The 6,834-nt window shown below is 47.1% G+C and overlaps 1 pseudogene; it reads right to left on the reverse strand.

Moving 5' to 3' along the window:
• Positions 1-2,468: 2,468 nt before the first annotated feature.
• On the reverse strand, positions 2,469-3,153 carry LOC133053665 (chromodomain Y-like protein; annotated as a pseudogene).
• Positions 3,154-6,834: the final 3,681 nt, after the last annotated feature.

Consider the following 6,834-nt stretch of genomic DNA (forward strand, 5'->3'; position numbering starts at 1 on the left):
TGGCATTGCTGCCCAAACCCCATGACACAGCACTCCAGATAACTTCAGAGCCCGGCACTCACATGCAGAAAAACCACATCCTCTTCCTGTTCTCCCATGGGAAGTGTATCTTAGGGGCTCAGTCTGGACACAGTTCTGCCCCATACTTTCTAGCTCACTGGACCTACTAGTCCCCTCTCCAACTGCACAGGAACCCTCTCTCCCTCTCTCCCTCATCTCCCTCTCTCTTCACAATCTTGTCCTTTCTCTGTCCTTTCTGCCCAAAGCAGAAAGCTCAGAGACACACATAATTTCACATCAGGTTGATTTTATTGAAATGTTGTTATTAATGTATGCTGTTGGTAGAAGATTCAATGTCTTTTCTGTTGGCCACTTTTCAGCAGTGAGACCCCTGAAGAATTCTGAGGTCTCTAACCATGTTCTGAAGTCACTGGCTCTGCATTTGTCCAGCAGGAATATCAGGGGTCTCAAGTCTCTGGGGCCTCTTCCAGTTTGTTCTGATTCAGCTCTTCATTCACCATGGAATGCTGGCTACAGAGTTTTGAGCCTCTGATGTTTTTAATATTCTCTGAGGTGGGAGCTTTTTGAGAAGATTTCTTGGACAGCTTTGATTGAATGTATTTATTTATCCTCACACTTACCCTGGTGACTTGGAGAAAACAAGAGAAGGAGCAAAGAATGACAATAGTTTGGGGAAAAGGGTAGTTATGGTTGGAACTGATGGCTTCAACAGAGGGAGTGTGACCAAGAGGGGGCATATGCAAGACAAGGAAAGGGGAGTGTGTCTACGGGTGGTGTCAATGGGCAAATTGAGCATGGGTGGGTTCACTCACCTTGACACTTCTTTTTGACCTCAGTTGATAGGAGTTCTTCTTCCTTTCATCCTGGATAAGGACTCGGCTGTTTCCTAATTGTGCTAGAGTCTTTTGGTTTCCCAGTCACCTTAGTCATTTAGTCTTGTGTGTGTATGTCTGTGTGTTTTTTTTTTCTGTGTGTGTTAAGAAATATGTTTTATTTAACCAGTTTTCACAGCTGAATATTTACTCTATAAAAGCTTTACATATTGTATAGTTTATATATAGTTCAAACTATGGAACAAAAAATTAGGTCCCACAGATGGAAAAATATTGCACCAACCAATCCAAGTAAATGCAGATTTTCACTCTGCAAGCTCTCGGCAAAGCTGTGAGGAGGTCGGTTCTTACAAACTTAAAAACTGTCCAAGTGAGACAGTTTTATTTTATTAATCACAGAGCGATTTTATTTCACTCTCCACACATTCCATATTATTACAAGGTGTGACCAGGGGACAGGCTTTCTGGAATCATCCCCACTCTTGGCAGGAATGTGCACATCTATTGACACAGGGAACCCTCAGACTATTTCCTGTACTTGGTATCTTTGCAGACATGAAAGCAGAGACTAAGAACATGAAATGCCAATATAATAAAGTAGTTTTCTTAAAAAGGAGTTTCTGCATTTAATAGTGTGCCAAAAGAATTTTCAGTTATTAAATAAAATATGTTCTAAGTGAACCTAAAAGTTACAGTTTAGAAGCATGGAAGTACGTTTTTATTTTTGGTGTAATACATTGATCATATCTGCAAATAGAAAACCAAAACTCTATATAAAGTAGTAGTTCTCACCCAATGTAAAAAAGCACTCATGTAGTTATTTTTCAAAAGGGTCATAAAAACTAATTATATACCTGTGAAGTTTAACTTATAACTTAAGATACCAGACTAAAGCTAGTCAGTGATTCACTATCACTAATACTGCAAAACAAGCTTTCCCCTAGAGTGAGTGGTTTCTTCCTGTTAACCGTGCAAGAATCAAACATTTAAAAAAGAGGGAACAATCAACTGATATCTCAGCATGGATCCAAGGTGTCTGTTACTTTGTGGGCATGTCCATCAATGGGTGTTTAACCAGAAGTACTCATCCTAAAAGATAAGTCTTACATTTGATTTAGAATTGTTGATCGCTGAGGCTTTGGACCTCTTAGAGAAAAGGGCACATCTCAGATCTTTCCATCTTTCAATTTGGGGCAGGCATGGCGAGGCTGGCTAACACCTCTTTCTTAGCTTCCAGAAGGAAAAAAACAAGGGAAAACAAACATTCTTTCAGAATTTCCTGGCACCCAAACGAAGAAAACACACCTTTTTTTTTTTTTTTTTTTTTTTTTTTAGACAGTACTAGCTGAAGATACAATAATTAGAGTCTGAAAGAGCAACCCAGAGCTCACCATTATACTTTTACACTTGTGTGTGTAAAAAGCATAAAATAATGACATATGGGCAAAGGAGTTATACAGTTATTTATTTTGAAGTTACACGACTTCAAAACTCCTTGGCAATAAATAGCTTGGCTGTCTCAAGTCCTGCTTCCCAGCGGGAGTTCCGGGCAAGCTTGGCCCAGGCTGTGAGGTCTGGCTCAGTGTAGCCTGGTGAGGTCGGGAGGCCTGGAAATCAGAACTCATCAATGTTCCTCTGCAGTTACTTGAGCATGGTGTCCATGCCCTGCGCTGAGCCCCAGATCTTCTTCAGCACCTCACACTCCTTGCTTGTTGGCCTGCTCCAGCTCCAAACTCATGTTGCAGTGCACAAGGGACTTGGATTCCTCCAGCACGATGTGGTTGCAAGAGGGGAGCTCCATGATGTGAACCATGAGCTCTTGGGTGAAAGTCCCAGGCCAGAACACCCGGGAGACCAGCCCTTTGCCACACGCCTCCTGTGCCTTTAGCTTCCGCCCGCAGAACAGCATTTCAATGGCAGATGCTCCTCCCATAATCTTGGGGAACATGACTGTGGAACCGCCATCTGGACTCTGCCCGAAGGTGGTATAGGGCGTCTGAAACCATGTCTTTTCGTTGGCCCAGACCAGGTCACAAAGAGGCAGGATGGATCCTCCTAGCCCAATGGCCGGGCCATTCACGGCTACGATAATAGGCTTCGTGAAGTGGATGAAGGTGTTCACGAAGCTTCTGATGGCCTCTGCCATCCTGGCACTCTCCCTCTTGTGGTCGTCTGTCAGGTGCCAGATGAAGTAAATGAAGTCCAGGCCTCAGCAGAAGAAGCTGCCCACAGTGCTGAGAAACACCAGCTTGCTGCCGTTGGCCCCGGCTGTGCTCAACGCGCTCTGCAGATCCTTCATGACCTCCAGGTTCAGCGATTTGTTCTCGGAAGAATTGGTGGACAGCAGGATGTGGGTGAAGCCGTTCTGCTTCTGGACCATGATGTCTCTGTACCTGGAGGCGCTCTCTGTCTTCTGCACGTGCAAGCGCAGCAGCTTCTCAAAGGGCTACTATCGCCTGTCCTCGATGAACTTCCTCTTCTGGCCATCACACTGGTGACTGACCTTTGCAGGGAGGTCATCCCTTTTCGCCATCAGGGCATACATGAATGGGGAGGTGCCTTTCCCCTTCACAGCCAGATTGTGGTCGTGGTCACCGAAGTGGGGCCAATACCTGCTGCACCAGCTGGTGTGTGCGCGGCCAGCTCCCCTTCCACACCTGCACCATCATCGGGCCCAGAGGGCCCCTACCTGGCTTCTCGACCGCGACCTCTGTGGCCGCTGTGTCCTCCAGCCCCTGCTCCATGGGGTCCAGCTTCTTGGGGTTCTCATTCTGAAAGCCGTGCACTGTGGTGCTGCCATTGATGGGGCACTTGGGCACGAGGATCCTGATGTCAGACTGGCCAGGTGCATGTTCTTACGGGTGGCCAGGCCCGGCATGGGGCTCTTCCTGAACTTCTGGCTGGCGGTAACCGGCAGGCTGCTCTTGGCCTCCTGCACCTTACCAACCACTAGGGCCTTGGGGGCAGCCTTGTAGAAGCTGCTGTTGGTGGATGTGGAGATCCACTTCTGGCCATTGTTTGCGGAGGTCCGGTTGGTTCTGGAGAATGTGCCCTCCTTCTGCTTCTCACTGTGGCAGGATATACCCCTCGCAGTTCTCCAGGTGCTGCTCTGGCTCCCAGGTGTCGTCCTGGCTGTTGTAGCTTTTCCACCAAACTAAATACTCTGTCTTCACTTTGTTGCTTTTCCTCTTATCAAGGATCCTTTCAACCTCATAAAGAACCTCAGAAGCCATGGTGTGTGGTATGGGGCAGGGCCACCCAGGCCACCTTATTCATTTTGGAGACTCCCAGTCGTCTGCCCCAGAGCCCCTGAGCATGCCAATACATAGGTGGCCACACCCTTATGATTATTATGTCAGTCACTTCCCTAGCCAATGGCAGCCCTCTACGAGGCTTGGTATCACAAAGCCTCATCCTGAAAATTCTGAGGGTGGATGGGAAGCAGCTCAGATGATTTGTTGGGAGAAATGAGGCATTTTTTATGATCCTAGAGAGCCCACCAATCTCACCTGCCATCCTCATCTCTCTAAGCCAACACAGATTGGTCACATGGCAGGGAGAGTGTGTCTCCTCCAAACCGAGCCTCACAGCTGGTTTTCAGCCTTTCATTCAATTCTCTGTCATGTTACATTATTATCTACTTTTAGTTATCTTGCCTCAAATCCCTCCATGATAACTAGGCTGTGGAAATGAGAATGATTTCACTTTCCTCCTTCAATTGGTGTTAATGCACCTTGAAGACCAATCAAATCTGGGTTACTTATGAGAAACCTTTTCCATCCCCCCTCCTTTTCCCAGTCTTCATCTAGCTCTCCTCAGTTTTCTAGTCTCCAGTCTGAAACTCCTGTCCTCAAGCTGTGAGAATTCACTGAATACATCCATTTACCCTTGTTTCACTTGGCACTGTCTTGTTTCAACTCGAGGACTAATGGTCACCTCCCTAGGTGTAATAGCCAGGCTTCGTTTTAACATGGTGTTGTGGATGAAGCAGATAAATGCATGCTTTGGGTTGTGCTGGATGACCCCAAGAAGGAAGTGATCACCTGTGGCTGATTAGTATTTCCAGGAAGGAACGGGTGGAGCTTGCCCAGTGGTGTGGGAGCGTCATGTGGAAAGGTCTTCTCAACATGCACCTTCACAAATTTCTCATCCTGTCTTCTTGTCAGAACCTGCTTTGTGTTTTACCTCACAATTGAGACCATGATGGAATTCATTTCCATGAAGAGCTACCACAAGCTTACAGCTTCTTGGAGGAAACACTGAGTAATCATGCCTACCCATCTAGGTCCTAAGTTCTCTCATTGAGGTTGTTGGCTCTGGAGGATAGGGGAATGAGTTGTGTGCTTCACCACAGTCCCTGTGTTCCTAATTGTCTAGCAGGTTCAGCCAACGTGAGATGTACCCCTGGGAGACAGTCTTTATTGACTTTGTGGGATATCCATTGGTTTCCATGAAGTTCTCTCTTCCTCATGTTCCCTGGTTGCTTACTCACCTAGGACACACATGAATGTTCATAGCAGTCTTATTTCTAATTGTCAAAATTTGAGAGACGGAGCTGGTGCAGGTGGGGCTGTACAGGGAGTACATCTCTATCCAAGACTCCATCAGGAATACACCTTCAGACACAAGTGCTTGAAGAACCTCAGCTGAGAGCAGACAGGACTGCCTGAACACAGGAAATAATATATGGAACCACAAAAAATCAGTAGGATGAAGGAACTAGGGGGAAACATGAGTGTTAGTAGGCCTGGACCTGCCCTCAGTGTGTCGGAGCCCTGAAGTAGGTGTCCGATCTAGCCCTGGGAGCAACTGTCTGGATCAGAGGAGAAACACTTCAGGCTAAGAGTCAAACAGTTGGTCTGTGGCAGCCTAAATGGAATGAGAATGAGACAGTCCTTTGCATAGCCATTTACACCCCAGAGAGGGATACAGGTCCTGTAGGAGGTACAGCCCATAGCATATGGTTCATAAAGATTGTGGAGAAATCCGTGCCCATGGTCTGCTGTCTACTGGTTAGAGACAAATTGATGGAGTGTTCAAATGAGGAGATTATGTGGGAAAAGCTTGTGGGGAGCCAGACAGCCTTGGAAGGAAGGTGACATCGCTGAGTCATATATAGGGGGTGGAGCCCTCAGCCTAGCCTCTTGCTCCACACATGCGTTCATCACAAATGAAAAATAGAGAGGCTGGCTCATCGAGGACTTGAATCACTGAATTAGTGAGTAAGACTCCACCCAGGGTGCTCCTTTAAGTGACTGATGATCCAAACTACAGAATAGGGTCCCAGCATGGGGGTCAGCCCTCTATTTGCCTGGCACACTCAATGACAGAGAAGGACCCCAGACAAGAGAACTCTCAAAGTGCCTGAATGCATGGAACTATGGAGAAATACCAGATAAAGAGCCCTTTGATTGCCAGCAATGATAGGCTCAAGGAAAGATTCTGATAGGGCCATAAATTCTGCAGTAGAAGCAGTCCAAGTCCCTGGACACTTGGCACTGCCAGGGTACCCGCAAGCCAAGCAGCTGTGTCACCTTCATGCTCAACTCTCACTCGGGCAGAGCTGCCACTGCGAAAGACTCTTGCATCTTTGATCTCAGGGCTTCTTCGGTATTGTCAGGCACTTTTCTTCCCTGTAGACTGTGGCAGGACTCTCTATCTGGGAGGGGGTTCTCCATGCGAGAATACTGGAGCCTGTTGTTCAATACTGATCTCCATACCCTTCTAGAGCACTCTATTACCTGCTGTGCTAATCACCAAACCCCTCAGGGCCTGACGATTTCAGAACCCCTGTGACCCAAGCAGACACACCACCTCCACATCTGGCCCTCACATGGGCAAACCCATAGCCTCCAGGGCCATCTCAGGAGCAAATCCCAGTGGACAAACCACATGCAGAGATGGAAACAAAACCACAATTGAAACCCAGCGGCAGTGTAGCTAAGGAAGTAGACCCAGGACCTTCCAACCAGGAGTCCAA

This window comes from Dama dama, chromosome Y, assembly GCF_033118175.1.
Source record: "Dama dama isolate Ldn47 chromosome Y, ASM3311817v1, whole genome shotgun sequence".
Classification (NCBI taxonomy): domain Eukaryota; kingdom Metazoa; phylum Chordata; class Mammalia; order Artiodactyla; family Cervidae; genus Dama; species Dama dama.